Below are 22,524 nucleotides of genomic sequence, written 5' to 3'. Positions count from 1 at the left end.
TCTTGAGACTCTGTGATGTTATCCAATTTAAAAAAGCAAATATTGGCATAATTCAATAACATAATTAAATCTATATAATTAACATGATCAATATCGACAATTATATTTATAAAATATTCCAACTTACCTGGCTCTTGAGACTCTGTGATGTTATCTAATAAAAAAAATAAAAACAAAATTTGATAAAAACAATTTAATAACATAATTAAATCTAGGCCTATATAATTAACATGAACAATATCGACAATTATATTTATAAAATATTGCAACTTACCTGGCTCTTGAGACTCTGTGATGTTATCTAATTTAAAAAAGCAAATATTAGCATAATTCAATAACATAATTAAATCTATGTACTGAACATGAACAATATCGACAATTATATTTATAAAATATTACAACTTACCTGGCTCTTGAGGCTCTGTGATGTTATCTAATAAAAAAAAAACAAATATTAGCATAATTCAATAACATAATTAAATCTATATAATTAACATAAACAATATCGACAATTGTATTTATAAAATATTACAACTTACCTGGCTCTTGAGGCTCTGTGATGTTATCTAATAAAAAATAAAAAAATATTAGCATAATTCAATAACATAATTAAATCTATGTACTGTAATTAACATGAACAATATCGACAATTATATTTATAAAATATTCCAACTTACCTGGCTCTTGAGGCTCTGTGATGTTATCTAATTTAAAAAAGCAAATATTAGCATAATTCAATAACATAATTAAATCTATGTAATTAACATGAACAATATCGACAATTATATTTATAAAATATTGCAACTTACCTGGCTCTTGAGGCTCTGTGATGTTATCTAATAAAAAAAAAAATTATAAACACAATTTTATAACATAATTAAATCTATATAATTAACATGAACAATATCGTCAATTATATTTATAAAATATTACAACTTACCAGGCTCTTGAGGCTCTGTGATGTTATCTAATTTAAAAAAGCAAATATTAGCATAATTTAATAACATAATTAAATCTATGTAATTAACACGAACAACATCGACAATTATATTTATAAAATATTACAAATTACCTGTATCTTGAGACTCTGTGATGTTATCTAATTTTTAAAAAAGCAAATTTTATAAGCATAATTCAATAACATAATTAAATCTATATAATTAACATGAACAATATCGACAATTATATTTATAAAATATTGCAACTTACCTGGCTCTTGAGGCTGTGTAATGTTATCTAATAATAAAAAAAAATTATAAACACAATTTGATAACATAATTAAATCTATATAATTAACATGAACAATATCGACAATTATATTTATAAAATATTACAACTTACCTGGCTCTTGAGGCTCTGTGGTGTTATCTAATAAAAAAAAAAAAACAAATATTACAAACATAATTACATTTATATAATTACCATGAACAATGTTTTGAATTGGTTTTTTTTTCTAAATAACAACTTACCAGGCTTTTGAGACTCTGTGATGTTCCACTTTTTTTAAAGCAAATATTATAAACATAATTTGTCGATAATATAATTCAATCTAGATAATTACATGAAGACTTTTGTATTGTATTTAAAATTTAACAACTTACATGGCTCTTGAGATTCTGTGTTACCTAGTTTATAAAAAAAAAAATTTAATTTGAAAAAATAACTAAATTTATATAATATAATAACAACCTTGACAGTTAGTTGTAATTTTAAAATAATCACAACTTACATGGCTCTCTCCAAACTCTGTGATATTTTCCAATAAAAACACAGGGAGATATTATAAAAATAATTTAAATGAATAATTAGGAAAATATCATTAACACTTTGTAATGCGAAATTTCGCTTTAGAAATTATCCAACTACGGTAAGGTAATCGTATCGCTGTGGTGAACTTACTTTCGGTGAAAATTTTGGCATAGTCGACATTTACGACTCTAACCCTCTTTTCATCTGTAACGGTCAAGACTTTGCCATTAACATCTAAAACTTTAAAGGGTCCTGTAAAATTAGGACCAAGTTTTTCGCCCTTTATGTTCCGCTTTCTCTGATTGCGGACGAGCACTTTCATGCCGGCTGTTATCGGCGTACCAACAGTTTTCTTCACACTCTTCCTGACTTGTGCCGATTGTTTTTGTTGAATGTTCCTTAAAACCTGCTCCTTTGTAGTTTTTACCTTCGTTTTTATTGCTGCCTGGTTTTGTTCCGTCGGCATTGACGTTTTTGGTATGTCTGATAGCTATAATAATGGAAAAAGATGACATTCACTAATCAAAAAAATGTGTAAATAGGCCTAATGCAAAAGTTTGGTGTTAAAATCAAAATAGGACCTTCTTACCCAAACCAGGTCCTCATCAGTATATTCCGCAGGTATTTTTGGTTCGCGGTTATACAGTAAAAAAAATGGAGAATACTTTGTAGTTGTTTGGATTTTCGTATTTAACGCAAATACGGCCGCATCTAGATACGACTCCCAATCGTCTTGATTGTCATTAACTAATTTGCTCAAACATCTGAAATAGACAAAATAAAGAAAAAAAAACATTGTGGCTTGGAGTAGAAAACATCTTAATGGTGTCTAGAAAACTAAAATCTATAAAACTAAGACCTAAGATATCTGAGTTTGCTAGAGATATCGTAGGTCTTAGTTTTCTAGATCCGATGATGGGTGTCTAGAAAACTAAGATCAAGAAAACTAAGAATAAAGATATCTTAGTTTTTTAGATCCAGAAAAGAATTGACAAAAAAGATTTTTTTTGTCAAGGGTAATGTATTTTTAGTGACTTTTTAATTGTTTTAATTAGACAACAACAATTTAGATTTTCTGTTTGGATAGACAAATAGTATACATTATAAATTATAACTATTTTATCCAGTGGTTTTACTAATAGTGCTAAAAGTACTACTTAGTAATAAATATTCAGTGATTCATTTAATAATTTGCTTGCTTCTTGTACTTATCTATATTTATACAAACAGGGTGATGAAATATGTGAAAAATTGTTACTTTTTGTTTGAGTTTACTCCTGTCCTGTCTACATTCACAACACACACACTCATATAATTATTATTTGGTACCTGATTTAGTCAGTACAATTTTGCACATGTACTTATCACCGCTATCACAAATAAATTAATATTAAATAATTTGAAATTAATCTGCCCAATTACTAAAACAAAAAGAATAAATAAATAAGAAAGTAATAGTACTGTATTTTAACTTGATTTGTAAGAAAATAAATGGAGGATAGTAATACCCATTTTTTCATAATATTGTATTGTATAAATTCACTAAAAATGGTACAATCGCCCATTAAAAAATCGTAGTTTTCTAGATCTAGAAAACTAAGATATCTTGGTTCTTAGTTTTCTAGATACCCATCATTGGATCTAGAAAACTAACACCTAACATATCTTAGTTTTCTAGAAAACTACGATATGTTAGGTGTTAGTTTTCTAGATCTTAGTTTTAAGTTATGCATTACAATTCTTTGGTTTAAAGTGTGTTTTTTTTGTTACTTACTGTTTTATTTTTTTGTTTGTGCTCTCGTCCAGTCCGTTTGTCTGCGGGTGATAGGCTGTTGTCTTCCTGTGTTCGATACCCAGGATACCATACAACCGTTTGTTTACCTTACACAACAAAATTAATATTTGAAAATTATATATTTTAAATAAAACTTAATGAAATACCCACAATTGTTTTTAATGTATCGAATTAAAAGAAATCAATTTACTTTAACGAAAAAAATTGGAAATACTGTTTATATCTTTTATCACGACGTATCTTATTTCTTAATACAAAACGTTATGGATATAAATCGGTGTTAATTAATAAACTGATAAAAGCATTACCTGGTTAACAAATTCTCTACCGTTGTCACTAATAACAGTCTGAACAGCACCATGCCTGTAATACACCTTTACAAGACATCTGGCAACGTGCTCGCTTGTTTTGTTCGGGATGATCATGGCTTCACACCATTTTGTGAAATAATCAGTGGCAGTAAAGATGTATTTTTTTCCACCACCTGCTACTTTGTATGGGCCCATCAAGTCGATACCCATCATTTCAAAAGGACCCGTAACCTTAAAGAAAATTAATATATTACAAAAGTTTCAAAACAACCTATAATATTAAAAATGTCATGTAATCATAAGTTCAACTTTAGTAGGCTTACAAAATGCAAATGTAGGTCTGTTTCTAAAAAAAAAATCATACTTTAGATTTATACGTACCTCAATAGGTTGAACTTGTTTTGCCACAGATTTAATTTTTTCACTTTTCTGGCATTTCTCACATTTCTTTATCTGATTTATAAAAAGTTGTGGACAGTGGCAATACATAAAAAAAGAAAAACATCTTTATATAAAGCTATAGTAATAATTTTATAATATTATATATTTCCTTACTTTAAAATACCTACCCAATTTTTTATGTCAATGGTTTGCCCTGGCCAATAAAATCGTTTACAAACAAATGCAACTGTTTTGTTTTGGCCCTGATGGCCACCCGACGGCAGATCATGAGCTTCCCTTAAGATTTCTTTGATTTCTGAACGATCTTTAATGCAGCGTGATGTTCCACCATCTTTGGTTTTGTGATAGAGGTAGTCACCTGCCAACGTACCAACAACAAAAAGTTTTTGTATTTTACATGGATATACACTTTTTAAATATACGTTAGTGGAAAATTAAAACAAAACAAAACATTTATAGATCCATGCTATTATAACAGCCTGGAATACAATTCCCGACAGAGAGAGGGGGTAGGGTGGGGGTGATATAAATTCAAATTGTTATTTTGGATATTAATTAAAGTTTTATAACGTCTATTGTCAATTTGGTTCGCCTTGCTAATTACAGCGTAAGAAAAAAAAAGTTACCTTTTATTTCAAAAAGCTTGGCCTTTCTCCTCAAGAGGTTTTTTGCCGTTTTTGTGTATTCTGGTGGATACTCACCACTAAAGATTTACTTGAAAATAGGTTCGTAGTCTTCCATCTCGAATTGTCGGAAAATGTGACGATCGTCCGACTTTTAATCCGTTATATACCAGTTATCTAAATGATTCATCGACCATCAAGGGATTTGGCGGTTAAACTTGATAAACGTAATTTCTTGTCTGTATGATAAATTACCTGAGTAACATTGTTGGACAGGAGGGACCACAGTGAATGTGGTTTACAGTTACAATTTTTTTAGAGCTGCTGCCTTTCTAAATAAAATAGAAAGTGGTAATGTTTTAGGGTGGTCACTAGCTTCCTCATATTCAAGACACACCATCAAATATGAGTTTTTAGTCGCGTGGACGACTCTATAGTTCACTATGTCGGTCAGTCGGTCGGTCGGTCTGGTATCACTATGCGTTTTAGCACGCGACTTATGGCTGTTGACCTTTGTTAATGATAAATTATACGGAGTGCAATCTGTCACAGGGGTGCATAACATTCTAGGCAGTACGTAATATATTGTATCCCCTAAAATAGATAGTAAATTAACTGTTATTATAGGGGGTGCAATCTGTCACGGGGGTACCTAATATTCTAGACAGTCCTTAATATATTGTATCCCCTAAAATAGATAGTAAATTAACTGTTATTATAGGGGGTGCAATCTGTCACGGGGGTACCTAATATTCTAGACAGTCCATAATATATTGCACCCCCTATAATATATAGTTATTAACTGGTATATTATAGGGGGTGCAATCTGTCACGGGGGTACCTAATATTCTAGACAGGCCATAATATATTGCACCCCCTATAATATATAGTTATTAACTGTTATATTATAATGGTGCAATCTGTCACGGGGTGCCTATTATTCTAGACAGTCCATAATATATTGCACCCCCTATAATATATAATTATTAACTGTTATATTATAAGGGTGCAATCTGTCACGGGGTACCTATTATTCTAGACAGTCCATAATATATTGTATCCCCTAAAATAGATAGTAAATTAACTTTTATTATAGGGGGTGCAATCCTTCACGGGGGTACCTAATATTTTTAGACAACCCGTAATATATTGCACCCCTATAGTAATTAACTGTTAGTATAGCGGGTCCAATCTCTCACGGGGGTGCATATTCTAGGCAGTCCGAAATATATTTCACCCCTATAATAGATAGTTATTAACTATTATATTGTAGGGGTTCAAATCTGTCACGGAGGTGCATAATATTCTAGGCAGTCCGTAATATTGCATCCCTATATCATATCAGTTATTTTCTATATTTCAAATTTTTCTTATTCAGATTTTTAGTCTTATATAATTAATTTTACTTTTCTGTTTTTGTTAATAAAATAAATAAATAAAATATAATAGATAGTAAATAAACTGATTTTATAGAGGGTGCAATCCTTCAAGGGGGTACCTAATATTTTAGACAGCCCGTAATATATTGCACTCCCTACAATAGATAGTAATTAACTGTTATTATAGGGGGTGGAATCTGTTACGGGGGTACCTAATATTTTAGACAGCCCGTAATATATTGCACTCCCTACAATAGATAGTAATTAACTGTTATTATAGGGGGTGCAATCTGTTACGGGGGTACCTAATATTCTAGACAGTCCGTAATATATTTGTAATGTATTGAACTTAATTAATATTACCAATTATTTATACTTCTTTCACCTGTTACCATATATATTATGTTAACCCTTGGCTACCTATGGTCACTAATGGCTAAAGTAGACCCTCTGCTGAGACCACTAAACATTCCACCTTGACAGATTAATTACCCTGTTATTATATAGTAGATGTAGAATAAAGAATAAACATTCAGCTTTCAACTTCTCTTTCTCTCTCTCACTTATTTGTATTAAAAACCGGTACATTACAATATTGCTGCACCTCCTATAATAGATATAACTGTTATTATAGGGGTGCAATCTGTCACGGGGGTACCTATTATTTTAGACAGCCCGTAATATATTGCACCCCCTATAATATATAGTTATTAACTGTCATGGGGTTACCTAATATTTTAGACAGCCCGTAATATATTGCACCCCCTATAATATATAGTTATTAACTGTTATTATAGGGGTGCAATCTGTCACGGGGTACCTAATATTCTAGACAGTCCATAATATATTGCACCCCCTATAATAGTTAGGAAGTAACTGTTATTATAGGGGGTGCAATCTGTTACGGGGGTACCTAATATTCTAGACAGTCCATAATATATTGCACCCCCTATAATATATAGTTATTAACTGTTATATTATAGGGGGTGCAATCTGTTACGGGGGTACCTAATATTCTAGACAGTCCGTAATATATTGCACCCCCTATAATATAGTTATTAACTGTTATATTATAGGGGTGCAATCTGTCACGGGGGTACCTAATATTCTAGACAGTCCATAATATATTGTATCCCATAAGATAGATGGTAATTAACTGTTATTATAGGGGGTGCAATCTGTCACGGGGGTACCTAATATTTTAGACAGCCCGTAATATATTGCACCCTCTATAATACATACCGGTAGTAAATTAACTGTTATTATAGGGGGTGCAATCTGTTACGGGGGTACCTAATATTTTAGACAGTCCGTAATATATTGCACCCTCTATAATAAATAGTAAATTAACTGTTATTATAGGGGGTGCAATCTGTTACCGGGGTACCTAATATTTTAGACAGTCCGTAATATATTGCACCCTCTATAATAAATAGTAAATTAACTGTTATTATAGGGGGTGCAATCTGTTACGGGGGTACCTAATATTTTAGACAGTCCGTAATATATTGCACCCCCTATAATATAGTTATTATCCTGTTATATTATAGGGGGTGCAATCTGTCACGGGGGTACCTAATATTCTAGACAGTACGTAATATATTGCCCCCCCCTATAATATAGTTATTATCCTGTTATATTATAGGGGGTGCAATCTGTCACGGGGGTACCTAATATTCTAGACAGTACGTAATATATTGCCCCCCCCCTATAATATAGTTATTATCCTGTTATATTATAGGGGGTGCAATCTGTCACGGGGGTACCTAATATTCTAGACAGTACGTAATATATTGCCCCCCCCTATAATATAGTTATTATCCTGTTATATTATAGGGGGTGCAATCTGTCACGGGGGTACCTAATATTCTAGATAGTCCGTAATATATTGCATCCCCTATAATAAAGTTATTATCCTGTTATATTATAAGGGTGAAATCTGTTACGGGGGTACCTAATATTTTAGACAGTCCGTAATATATTGCACCCCCTATAATATAGTTATTAACTGTTATATTATAGGGGGTGCAATCTGTTACGAGGGTACCTATTATTCTAGACAGTCCGTAATATATTGCACCCCCTATAATATAGTTATTAACTGTTATATTATAGGGGTGAAATCTTTCACGGGGGTACCTAATATTCTAGACAGTCCATAATATATTGTATCCCATAAGATAGATGGTAATTAACTGTTATTATAGGGGGTGCAATCTGTCACGGGGGTACCTAATATTGTAGACAGCCCGTAATATATTGCACCCTCTATAATACATAGTAAATTAACTGTTATTATAGGGGGTGCAATCTGTTACGGGGGTACCTAATATTCTAGACAGTCCATAATATATTGCACCCCCTATAATATATAGTTATTAACTGTTATATTATAGGGGGTGCAATCTGTTACGAGGGTACCTATTATTCTAGACAGTCCGTAATATATTGCACCCCCTATAATATAGTTATTAACTGTTATATTATAGGGGTGAAATCTTTCACGGGGGTACCTAATATTCTAGACAGTCCATAATATATTGTATCCCATAAGATAGATGGTAATTAACTGTTATTATAGGGGGTGCAATCTGTCACGGGGGTACCTAATATTGTAGACAGCCCGTAATATATTGCACCCTCTATAATACATAGTAAATTAACTGTTATTATAGGGGGTGCAATCTGTTACGGGGGTACCTAATATTTTAGACAGTCCGTAATATATTGCACCCTCTATAATAAATAGTAAATTAACTGTTATTATAGGGGGTGCAATCTGTTACGGGGGTACCTAATATTTTAGACAGTCCGTAATATATTGCACCCCTATAATATAGTTATTATCCTGTTATATTATAGGGGTGCAATCTGTCACGGGGGTACCTAATATTCTAGACAGTCCATGATATATTCTATCCCCTAAAATAAATAGGTATTAACTGTTATATTATAGGGGTTCAAATCTGTCACGGAGGTGCATAATATTCTAGGCAGTCCGTAATATTGCACCCCTATATCATATCAGTTATTTTCTATATTTCAAATTTTTCTTATTCAGATTTTTAGTCTTATATAATTAATTTTACTTTTCTGTTTTTGTTAATAAAATAAATAAATAAAATATAATAGATAGTAAATAAACTGATTTTATAGAGGGTGCAATCCTTCAAGGGGGTACCTAATATTTTAGACAGCCCGTAATATATTGCACCCCCTATAATATATAGTTATTAACTGTTATATTATAGGGGGTGCAATCTGTTACGGGGGTACCTAATATTCTAGACAGTCCGTAATATATTGCACCCCCTATAATATAGTTATTAACTGTTATATTATAGGGGGTGCAATCTGTTACGAGGGTACCTATTATTCTAGACAGTCCGTAATATATTGCACCCCCTATAATATAGTTATTAACTGTTATATTATAGGGGTGAAATCTGTCACGGGGGTACCTAATATTCTAGACAGTCCATAATATATTGTATCCCATAAGATAGATGGTAATTAACTGTTATTATAGGGGGTGCAATCTGTCACGGGGGTACCTAATATTGTAGACAGCCCGTAATATATTGCACCCTCTATAATACATAGTAAATTAACTGTTATTATAGGGGGTGCAATCTGTTACGGGGGTACCTAATATTTTAGACAGTCCGTAATATATTGCACCCTCTATAATAAATAGTAAATTAACTGTTATTATAGGGGGTGCAATCTGTTACGGGGGTACCTAATATTTTAGACAGTCCGTAATATATTGCACCCCTATAATATAGTTATTATCCTGTTATATTATAGGGGTGCAATCTGTCACGGGGGTACCTAATATTCTAGACAGTTCATGATATATTCTATCCCCTAAAATAAATAGGTATTAACTGTTATATTATAGGGGTTCAAATCTGTCACGGAGGTGCATAATATATTGCACCCCTATATCATATCAGTTATTTTCTATATTTCAAATTTTTCTTATTCAGATTTTTAGTCTTATATAATTAATTTTACTTTTCTGTTTTTGTTAATAAAATAAATAAATAAAATATAATAGATAGTAAATAAACTGATTTTATAGAGGGTGCAATCCTTCAAGGGGGTACCTAATATTTTAGACAGCCCGTAATATATTGCACCCCCTATAATATATAGTTATTAACTGTTATATTATAGGGGGTGCAATCTGTTACGGGGGTACCTAATATTCTAGACAGTCCGTAATATATTGCACCCCCTATAATATAGTTATTAACTGTTATATTATAGGGGTGCAATCTGTCACGGGGGTACCTAATATTCTAGACAGTCCATAATATATTGTATCCCATAAGATAGATGGTAATTAACTGTTATTATAGGGGGTGCAATCTGTTACGGGGGTACCTAATATTTTAGACAGCCCGTAATATATTGCACCCTCTATAATACATAGTAAATTAACTGTTATTATAGGGGGTGCAATCTGTTACGGTGGTACCTAATATTTTAGACAGTCCGTAATATATTGCACCCCCTATAATATAGTTATTATCCTGTTATATTATAGGGGTGCAATCTGTCACGGGGGTACCTAATATTCTAGACAGTCCATAATATATTGTATCCCATAAGATAGATGGTAATTAACTGTTATTATAGGGGGTGCAATCTGTCACGGGGGTACCTAATATTTTAGACAGCCCGTAATATATTGCACCCTCTATAATACATAGTAAATTAACTGTTATTATAGGGGGTGCAATCTGTTACGGTGGTACCTAATATTTTAGACAGTCCGTAATATATTGCACCCCCTATAATATAGTTATTATCCTGTTATATTATAGGGGGTGCAATCTGTCACGGGGGTACCTAATATTCTAGACAGTCCATAATATATTGCACCCCCTATAATATATAGTTATTAACTGTTATATTATAGGGGTGCAATCTGTCACGGGGGTACCTAATATTCTAGATAGTCCGTAATATATTGCACCCCCTATAATAAAGTTATTATCCTGTTATATTATAGGGGTGCAATCTGTTACGGGGGTACCTAATATTTTAGACAGTCCGTAATATATTGCACCCCCTATAATATGTAGTTAAACTGTTATATTATAGGGGGTGCAATCTGTCACGAGGGTACCTAATATTCTAGACAGTCCGTAATATATTGTATCCCATAAGATAGATGGTAATTAACTGTTATTATAGGGGGTGCAATCTGTCACGGGAGTACCTAATATTTTAGACAGCCCGTAATATATTGCACCCTCTATAATACATAGTAAATTAACTGTTATTATAGGGGGTGCAATCTGTTACGGGGGTACCTAATATTTTAGACAGTCCGTAATATATTGCACCCTCTATAATAAATAGTAAATTAACTGTTATTATAGGGGGTGCAATCTGTTATGGGGGTACCTAATATTTTAGACAGTCCGTAATATATTGCACCCCCTATAATATAGTTATTATCCTGTTATATTACAGGGGGTTCAATCTGTCACGGGGGTACCTAATATTCTAGATAGTCCGTAATATATTGCACCCCCTATAATAAAGTTATTATCCTGTTATATTATAGGGGTGCAATCTGTTACGGGGGTACCTAATATTTTAGACAGTCCGTAATATATTGCACCCCCTATAATATGTAGTTAAACTGTTATATTATAGGGGGTGCAATCTGTCACGAGGGTACCTAATATTCTAGACAGTCCGTAATATATTGTATCCCCTAAAATAGATAGTAAATTAACTGTTATTATAGGGGGTGCAATCTGTCACGAGGGTTCCTAATATTCTAGACAGTCCATAATATATTGTATCCCCTAAAATAAATAGTAATTAACTGATATTATAGGGGTGCAATCTGTCACGGGGTACCTATATTCTAGACAGTCCGTAATATATTGTATCCCCTAAAATAGATAGTAAATTAACTTTTATTATAGGGGGTGCAATCCTTCACGGGGGTACCTAATATTTTTAGACAACCCGTAATATATTGCACCCCTATAGTAATTAACTGTTAGTATAGCGGGTCCAATCTCTCACGGGGGTGCATTCTAGGCAGTCCGAAATATATTTCACCCCTATAATAGATAGTTATTAACTATTATATTGTAGGGGGTACAATCTGTCACGGGGTACCTCTGACAGTCCGAAATATATTTATTCTTTTATTGTATTATTAACTAGGAGTGATCAATCAGACGTTCGAAAAAAAATAAATATACAATAATAATTCAATTCAACTTTTATTTTAGACAAACTTTCCATAGCAACAAATGAAATGACAGTACATTTGATTCTGTATCCATAACAACAAAATTATAATAAATTATTTATTGAAGTGAAGTGTGAAGTTTTCTGTGGTCCATCAGTTACACCGTCTGTTATCTGACGAATTAGGAATATTATTAATATTATCATTATAATAAACAAGTAAAGATATAGGCCTAACCTTTTAATACAAGAACTACAATATAGTAGGTTTATTATAGTAAATTTGAATATTCTGTATAGTAAAATACCAGTTGATTTCATTGGGTACGTAGACTACTTATCTAGCCCGAAAAATTATTATCGTATCCTCCTAAATAGGCCTACTAACAGTTATTCCAAGGTGTATGGTGTCACGGGTGGGCCTCCAAATAGCTGTGTATCCCCATATTATTATATTTCTCTAAACGTGTGTGATGCCTTTAATGTTTTGGGCCTGGTTCCTGTTCAATTGGCGTGTGTCCGATTTCCTTCGTAAAATAAAAAAAAACAAAAAAAAAACAATAATGTTATATGGGCCTAAAACAACTTCAGATTAAACATATCATCACAAATCATATAATATATTATAGATAAAATTAGGAGAGCGCTAGAGTGCTTAGAACAGTGCTACTAACATTCAAATCAAAGTCATTGATTTATATAAAAAATAAACAGTAGGCATATACTGTATAACCGTAGTATAGGGCATGACTTCATTAATTATTAATAAATAAATAATAGTGAATAATCATTGTATCATAAATGTATAGGCTATATAGTCCAAGGATCGAGTACAATACAAAGACAATTACTGAACTGAATAAGAGATATAAATGTGCATATATAATATATTATTATTATATTTATAACAGAGAACTATAATAAAAGTGGGACGAACCCACACAAGACAAAAAAAAGACAATTACTGAACTGTTGTGGGTTTCAGTGACATGATCTCAATGGATACAAAATAAAATAAAGAAAAAGGTAAATCAAAACGATAAAGTAACAGCCAGAACATTTAGCAGAGCTTTTGGAAAACACTACGCCTTCATCAAGTAGGGGGTGCAATTTGTCACGGGGTACTGAAAATTTTAACTAAGCTAAAATATTCTGTATCCCGGAAAAGAAGCGAGAGTTAGTGATGCATAAAATTCGTTGAATAAACATAAAGTAGGCGGAGCATGCAACCCGTTACTGTTGTAATTCGATAGGGGGTGCACTCTGTTACGGGGGTACCTGAAATTTTAGAACAACGTCATGTACGTTGTGTTTGTCAACTATTAATTTACATCTCTCTCCCCTGTCAAACGACGACCACCCGATCATTGTGAAATACTTTATATACTATATTTTTTGTAGATTTTTTTAAGCTAGGCCTAAAGTGTAATAATAACAATAGTAGCATATATTTATTTGACATTTAATGAAATACAAAATTTAGTACAGATTACAGAGTCATAAATTATATACTATTACTAGTTTTATACCTCGAATAGTACAGATCGTATTATCGGCTTTACGTACTAGGCTAGGCCCAGCCTAAATCATTTTTTTTAATAGGTGAGAGCCATTCTAATGAGATTCCATGCCACAATGGCTACATTAAAACATTGGGGCCCATCATGGGCCTAGCTAGCCTACTAGGCCTACTAAACGATTGGCCCATAAATAACAAAACTCAGTGGATTCCAAACCCATTCTATCAACCAAACTCCTAAACAATCTAAACCTAAAAAATTCTACAAAATCGGCTGTAAATATTGAGGCAAAACAAGGTCGCCGTCCGCACGTATGCCGGTATGGTGTCCCGATCACCTAAGTAGGCCTAATAAAATAGGCCTAGTTTACTCTCCAAAAAGCGGATACTGCATCAAGCAAGTAGACCAGGTAGTAGGAAGGAGACCTAGCCGATTCGGCCCAGTTAAAAATTGAGCTAGCTAGTGTAGTAGACCCTATGCGAATTGATACTACCAGGCCTTTTACTATAGGCTACACTTGTTAAAATTAGCAATACTAATATGTTTACAAATATTCCAACTCTCTCATTCGAGCTATATTATCTATACCATTCCGGTAGGTCGAGTCGACCTTCTATCAAATACTGTACATCGTTTATGTTGTGATTATAGACGGGGTATACTCGACCCGACCAGTTTGGTATTGTATACTGTATCTGCTTATCACGTGACGATGCCAGGCATGGGCCGGCAGAGAGAGCACGTGTATCGTCGTCTCGCTCTCCTCGCTCAGCAGGAATGTATACGTTACTTACGCTTCATTGATTTTGAAGGCTTTCCCTAAGTCAGTGCGAAAATCGGCAAACGTAAAGTGCAAACATATCTAATTTTTCACCGTTTTGATAAATTTTCATAGAAAATTGACTTTATAAATGGGAAGACCGACTAAAATTACATCAGATAAGTATAATTTTACAAAAGTAATTGATATGGTTAATGATAACGAGTTGTCGGAAGATTGACCATTTCACGAATTTCCTATTCTGTAACACAGTGTCATAACGCCGTAGCTGCACTTGTAATCTGGCCTCATTTCACAGCCTTCGTTCTGCTTCACTGGGCGCTTATATAAATTGAAACTTTTACCGTTCAAGAGACAAACAAATATATTTTACATATTTTACTATTCATTTTAAACCCGGAACCCCCCTTTAATTTTGAATTTTAAGATTGAATACCTACAACTTAAGAAATAAATCCGTTAAATATCTCAGTAGCAAAAGTGATACATTAGTCTATGACCCCATTTACACTTCAGCTTTTAGCGAGCCCGAGGCCGGCTCCGAGCCAAAAGTGCACAAGTGTAAACACTCTGGGACCAACCGAGCCGGCCCCAAGCCGACTCAATTTTGAGCCTAGTCTAGAGTAGGCTCCGGGCCGGCAATTGCGGGCTTCGGGCCGGCACTTCGTATAGTGTAAACACTCGCGGTCATAAAATGAACATTCTGGGTCAACTATAGTTTAAAGTTTACGAAAATTATTGATGATGAATGGGAATTCTTTATTGAAATTAAATTGGTGAAGATGTATACGGCTTTTTCACGAAACGGAAGACATCTTCAATCGATGACAAATAATGCCGTGCAACGAAGCGTAACCAATAGAAATAACATAGCGTTTTCAGGTGATTTCAGGACACCATGCGGCGCCTATGCTTCTACACTGTGGTGTTTTTTTCGATGGCCATTAAGAAGTGAAAACAAATTTTCTAATTTTTTTCAAAAACACAGTTATGTAGGCTAATCTTTAAAGAACATTTTACAGTAAAAATTTTGTCCATACAACTGTCCTGTTACGAATTAATGGAGTAACTTGTCCTGAAAATAGGCTGAAAACGCTATGTTATTTCTGTTGGTTACGCTTCGTTGAACGGCATTGTTTGTCATCGATCGAAAATGTCTTCCGTTTTGCGAAAATGGCGTATTGATCTACTACTATTCTTCAGAAAACAAGACGCAAACATTAGTAGTAAAGCAATAATACAATTGTTTTGATCCATATTAAATACCGTTATTACCTCCGCCAAGGAGGTTATGTTTTCACCCCTGTATGTTTGTGTGTGTGTGTGTCTGTCTGTGAACAGCCTGGAGGCCACAGTTTTTATCCGATTCTCACCAAATTTGGCCACAATGATCTATGCCCCAAAAGCTCGGACGAATTTGATTTCGAATTGAGGGGAAAAGGTCATAGGTCAAGGTCACAACTAATAAAAAACTATTTTACTGCCTAGAGACCACAGTTTTTATCCGATTCTCACCAAACTTAGCCACAATGATCAATGACTCATCATATAATTGTGGTTACATTTTGAAGGGCCAGGGTTAAAGATCAAGGTCCTCAAAAAAAAAAGAAATAAAAAATAATAATAAAAAAAAAACCTCAGTGGGACTTGACCCAGGGATCTCAACTGTGAGAGGCTGGATACATAACCTAATTACACCAAACTCTCATCCACTACTTTGTAGTGTGCAGTTAGCCTATTTACACTTAAAACTAATAAAAAAAATTTAAAAAAAAAACATTTTCGGGGGGAATTTTATGTAGGGGAATTTTATGTAGGGGAATTTTACAGTAGGCGGAGGTTTGTACTCTCGGAGTACCCTCTAGTTTGATTCTTTTTTGCTAAATTTCGATAGGCCTAGGCCTAGTGTAGATCGACAACGTTTAATAATATTAACTTTTTAAGACGGCTGGTAGCGCACATGAGCGGATATGACGTGAATGTAGCAAAATCGTATCATCGAGCACTCTTCCGCGAGAGCAAGTGTAAACACAATAGTACGGGCCCAAGGCCGGCTTTTTGGGTAAGTGTAAACACATTGCGGGCTAAAAAGAAAGCCGGTGTCGGGCCGACTTCGGGCCGGCTATGAAATCGTCGATGAAGTGTAAATGGGGTCTATTACTATACAGTGTGTGCCGCAATTGTGTTGATGTAAACCACTGATGGAATCCTCAAAGTCCCATTCCCTAAGTGTTTTGATGTTAACAAGTTTAAAAGCATGAAACCAGGTCATTCCTTGTCTTAAATGTACGTTCTATTATACGATAAAAAGAGGAAAACAATGCAGTACTAAATTTATTTGAACGGCTATTTTTCACATTTTTAACCGTTTAAAGACAAAACAAGTTATCGCAATAGGATAAGATGAATGTAATTTGTGACCTTATTAAATTATATCTAAAAAACATAAGGAATGGGACTTTAGACAGACTTCCTCCATGATTGTATTCCCTGAGTGGAGTAAATGTGCACCAGTATTCATAAACGAATAAACGAATGACTCCATTGAAAATACCACTACACCATGAAAAGTCTTACAGTCCAGGTTGATTAGATTGCTGTAAAAGCTAAACCATTGTATAACCCACTATACAACAAGATTATACATGGTTTTGCAAATATTTTTTTCTCAGATTTATTTTTAACTCCAAAATTCTTCCAGTCATTTTACCCAATGTCATCCGTTTAAGTTTGTAAAGCTTGGTTTAATACCTTTAGCAGAGCATCATTTCTTACATTCGTATCAGGGAGATATTTTTTATCATGAACACATTCTCTACCTTACCAAATTGTTCCAAGCCCAACACACAACATTTTTAAAGGAACGATTGACACATATAATTTATGAGAGTTGTCAGCCTAGACGAGTACTTACTTCATTTAAGGTAAAGATTAATAAGATAATAAATTACTAACTTCTATCATAATTAATTATGGAAAGCTACAGGGATATTGTAAATTAGAAATGTAAAAGTATAAATATATCCACTATGATGTAACACATACACATATATCAGGCACACACTGCAGAATAAGAGTAATTTTTAGAATTGAATCATAGTAACTAATAGGTCTTGATAGTAGAGTATCCGCCCTCTATTGATCTTGTATTCGCCCGCATCATGGTTTTTCAAGATTAAACAAACTTTTCAAAAAACCTCCTGTTGAAATACTGACTGTTCTATTTAACTCAGTTCAACCTTATTTTAACAATAGTCAATCTTTCAATTCATGATTCATTTCTCACCACAACTCAAACATTCATTATTTGCATACTAATAAATTGCATTAGTGCCAAGCCATAATAACATTAATTTCCATAGACAGCTGCCATTACTGTAATCTATTTTATTTTACAGGTTCATAACTGGGCAGCAGTGCCTCTTGTGGTTGTTACCTTGCCACCAAAGGCAGAAATAGCAAAGCATTGAAGAAGACTTCTCATAAAAGTGCGCCAACCACCGAAATGTCAGACAACATAGTACGGTATGTTTTTGCTATAGGCCTTACAGTATAGCAATGATTTTCTATTGAAACTTGTTTTAATGATACTTGTATGAATCATATTATGTCTATATACTACACTTAACAACTTCTTGTGTTTTGTATTACAATTCCAAAGGAAATCATGTGTAGGAGTTTTGTAAATGAATTGTATAGAATTCTAAAGAATTCAATAGAATACTTATGTATTGTGCTTCTATATTTAATAAGTGCATAGACCGTGGACACGTTTTTGTAATATCAAAGTTAGGTACTATTCATTGTGAATACTATATAATAGAAATACACTTTAAAGAGTAGACAGTTGGTGCTATGAATTGATTGAATTCAGACAACTAGAAAGTCAGTCCAGTTATTGTGAATTACCAGATTATTCCAGTTTAGCCAATAATATGTAAGTTTGCAATGTAGATGTTATGTAAGTACAGTAAGAAATACAGTATATTGCTGGTTTTATAGATACATTTTATAAATTTGATTTTATTATTTTATAATTTTGATTATTAAGAGTAAGAGTTTTAAGGAAGAAGGAAGCTGAAATAAGCTGGTTGAGAATTGAAATGTTTGGAAACAAGAGAAGAAAATTAAATGGGTTGTTACAACAGGATATGTCTATGATTTAACGTTAAACTTACATTTTGTGTTAGTTTTGCTCATGATTGACAGTTTTATTTTATTTTATTCAGACAGTGCTAGCTAATAGAAACAACTGTTGTTAATGCCAGCATAAAAAAACAACAGAAAGCCTAAAAGAGAAAATGATCACCAGTATGTAGATTAACAACAGAAAGCCTAAAAGAGAAAATGATCACCAGTATGTAGATTTAGGAGAACACTTTAATATAGTTTAACTCTATTTCCTTTAACATATCATGTTTGATAGCCTGATAAAATTGTATACTTCTTAGTCAATGTAAAGTTAGGCCTATACTGTATCGTTTCTGTAGGTCTGTCAGTCTTTTAAACATGTAACAGGTTAGATCTTGTATACCAATTGATTTCTGTAGGTCTGTCAGTCTTTTAAACATGTAACAGGTTAGATCTTGTATACCAATTGATTTCTGTAAGTCTGTCAGTCTTTTAAACATGTAACAGGTTAGATCTTGTATACCAATTGATTTCTGTAGGTCTGTCAGTCTTTTAAACATTTAACAGGTTAGATCTTGTATACCAATTGATTTCTGTAGGTCTGTCAGTTTCAGTTTCTTTTCAATTTCATTTAATTTTTACCCATGAATATAAATTATAAACATTGTAACATACAAATAATAACAATAATTATATCAAGGGAAGGGCTAAAAAATAGTTAAAACTAATCAAGTTTAGCCCCTAAACATTGAAATATAAATAAAATGTGTAGTAATTAAATTAAAATACTATTTATTTTTTTTGCCTAAAATAGCAATTATTTGCTAAAAAAAACTGTTTCCCTCTAGTACTTTTTAGGGGTTTTTTAGAAATTTAATAACAGAATTCTAAAGGAAATTCCACAGAGTATTGTGAATTGTACATCAACAGAAAGAAGTGCATAGACCGTGCAAAAGTTGTTGTGACATCATAGCTAAAGTCAATAAGCATATTATGTGAATGAACACTAAATATGAAAATAGACTGTAAGGAGTGGTAGGCAATTGGTGTTACAAATTGAAATAGACTGTAAGGAGTGGTAGGCAGTTGGTGCTACAAATTGAAATAGACTGTATGGAGTGGTAGGCAGTTGGTGCTACAAATTGAAATAGACTGTAAGGAGTGGTAGGCAGTTGGTGCTACAAATTGAAATAGACTGTAAAGAGTGGTAGGCAGTTGGTGCTACAAATTGAAATAGACTGTAAGGAGTGGTAGGCAGTTGGTGCTACAAATTGAAATAGACTGTAAAGAGTGGTAGGCAGTTGGTGCTACAAATTGAAATAGACTGTAAGGAGTGGTAGGCAGTTGGTGCTACAAATTGAAATAGACTGTAAGGAGTGGTAGGCAGTTGGTGTTACAAATTGAAATAGACTGTAAGGAGTGGTAGGCAGTTGGTGCTACAAATTGAAATAGACTGTAAGGAGTGGTAGGCAGTTGGTGCTACAAATTGAAATAGACTGTAAGGAGTGGTAGGCAGTTGGTGCTACAAATTGAAATAGACTGTAAAGAGTGGTAGGCAGTTGGTGCTACAAATTGAAATAGACTGTAAGGAGTGGTAGGCAGTTGGTGCTACAAATTGAAATAGACTGTAAAGAGTGGTAGGCAGTTGGTGCTACAAATTGAAATAGACTGTAAGGAGTGGTAGGCAGTTGGTGTTACAAATTGAAATAGACTGTAAGGAGTGGTAGGCAGTTGGTGCTACAAATTGAAATAGACTGTAAGGAGTGGTAGGCAGTTGGTGCTACAAATTGAAATAGACTGTAAGGAGTGGTAGGCAGTTGGTGCTACAAATTGAAATAGACTATAAGGAGTGGTAGGCAGTTGGTGCTACAAATTGAAATAGACTGTAAGGAGTGGTAGGCAGTTGGTGCTACAAATTGAAATAGACTGTAAGGAGTGGTAGGCAGTTAGTGCTACAAATTGAAATAGACTGTAAGGAGTGGTAGGCAGTTGGTGCTACAAATTGAAATAGACTGTATGGAGTGGTAGGCAGTTGGTGCTACAAATTGGTTGAATTTTGAGTTGATTGGTAAAGTCAGTATAGTTATCAAGATTTCAAGTTGAGTCTGTAATTTTTAAGTTTGCATTGTAGTTCATATTAAAGCAACAAATACTACCCTAACTATTTTCAGATCAATTTATTTACAAATTTGTAATTTACAGTGTAGTATTGAAGGCTGCAATGAGTAGATTTGAAAATAAACACTGAAATACTGTTTGGATCAGAGTGCAAACAATTTTTGTAAATGTAAAAATTACACAATTGTGGGAAGCGGGTTAAGAGTATGGGAAGGGTAGGTTCTTTCACCCCTAATTAGGGATGTCAGAGCCTAAACTCTGGGCAATCTCTAGGCTTGATTGTTGTTTTACCTAGTCACCATGCATACAGATTTATAAGCAAATTATAATTTGAAAAGAAATTCTAAAAATGGACAGAAAAGTATGAGTCATTGTATTGTCATATTAAACAATTTTTTGCACGGCAACCAATTCTATGTAAAAGATACCGAGATTTAATTAATTTTACAATGCTAAAGTAATTGTTTTTTTCTCTTTTGTGGGGGCAGCCCACTTTTATTGCACATATTATGATAAACAATATGATAAAAGTTATATCTATCTATCAATGGATATTTATGTGATACAGTAGTACACATTCTGAGGTTAAAAGAGTATAGAAAATATTGTCATATTGTGTTGAAATCTAAATATGATAAAACAAGTATACAGAGAAAATTTATATTACAAAGCTAAAACGATATAAAGATTAGTATTAAAAATTGAGATTCGGTATAATAATGATAAAATGGTATTTTGCATTATAAGATGGTTTGTTTAATTCTTTGATAAAATTGTATAGTTTTACATTGATAAAGTCATTTTGAACATAATATTGCAAACCTTGTTTGCTTTACCTAAAATAGTAATTCACGTTGGTTTGTAGTTCTAATCAACTAAATGATAAAAACAAAGCAAACACTAAGTCACGCTATGTTGTAATTTGTATAGAATCCATTGAATTGCACTGGTTATCACTATATAAATAATGATATAAAAGTGTTTGGTCTTCTGTACAACAACCACTTGCATTCAACTTTTGAAGAGGAAACGTTGCATAATTTGGATTTCTTTTATTTTAGCATTGCTCCACTGTAAGTGTTGTAGGTCTAAAAATATTATAATATTATTTGATAGAGGAGGCATTAGTTGAGGAAATTGTTCATAGAAGAGACATTGTATTATATATTTACTCTATTTCAACATCATGTTCAGTACTTTTAGTCCTAGTACTGTATTTATATTGATTATTGTCTTTGTCCTTCTTGACATTAGAGGAAGGGATAGTATTTAGGTTGAGTTTAAAGCCACAATCTGCAGATGATCCCAATGATTGCGTCTTTGCCATTGTGATGAGCGGTCACACAAGTTTCTTTTTATCATTAAGTATCTACAACTAGTATTCAAATAACTCATAATATTATCATCATGTTTTAATGTCTGTGAAAAAAAGCTGTGTATTTATTAATGCAGTTTACTTTATATAAAAATATTTTTATTTGAATTGA

General features: G+C 33.0%; 1 protein-coding gene across 1 annotated transcript in view; it reads left to right on the top strand.

The window, feature by feature from the left end:
* The window catches only part of LOC144835454 (uncharacterized), a 208,751-nt gene that overhangs the window by 180,852 nt on the left and 5,375 nt on the right, over nucleotides 1–22,524 (top strand). The gene's annotated exons all lie outside the window — the stretch shown is intronic.

Source organism: Antedon bifida, chromosome 2 (genome assembly GCF_963402885.1).
Source record: "Antedon bifida chromosome 2, ecAntBifi1.1, whole genome shotgun sequence".
Lineage (NCBI taxonomy): Eukaryota > Metazoa > Echinodermata > Crinoidea > Comatulida > Antedonidae > Antedon > Antedon bifida.
The sequence above is the reverse complement of the archived record's forward strand: the minus strand, read 5'-3'. Positions and strand labels throughout refer to the sequence as shown.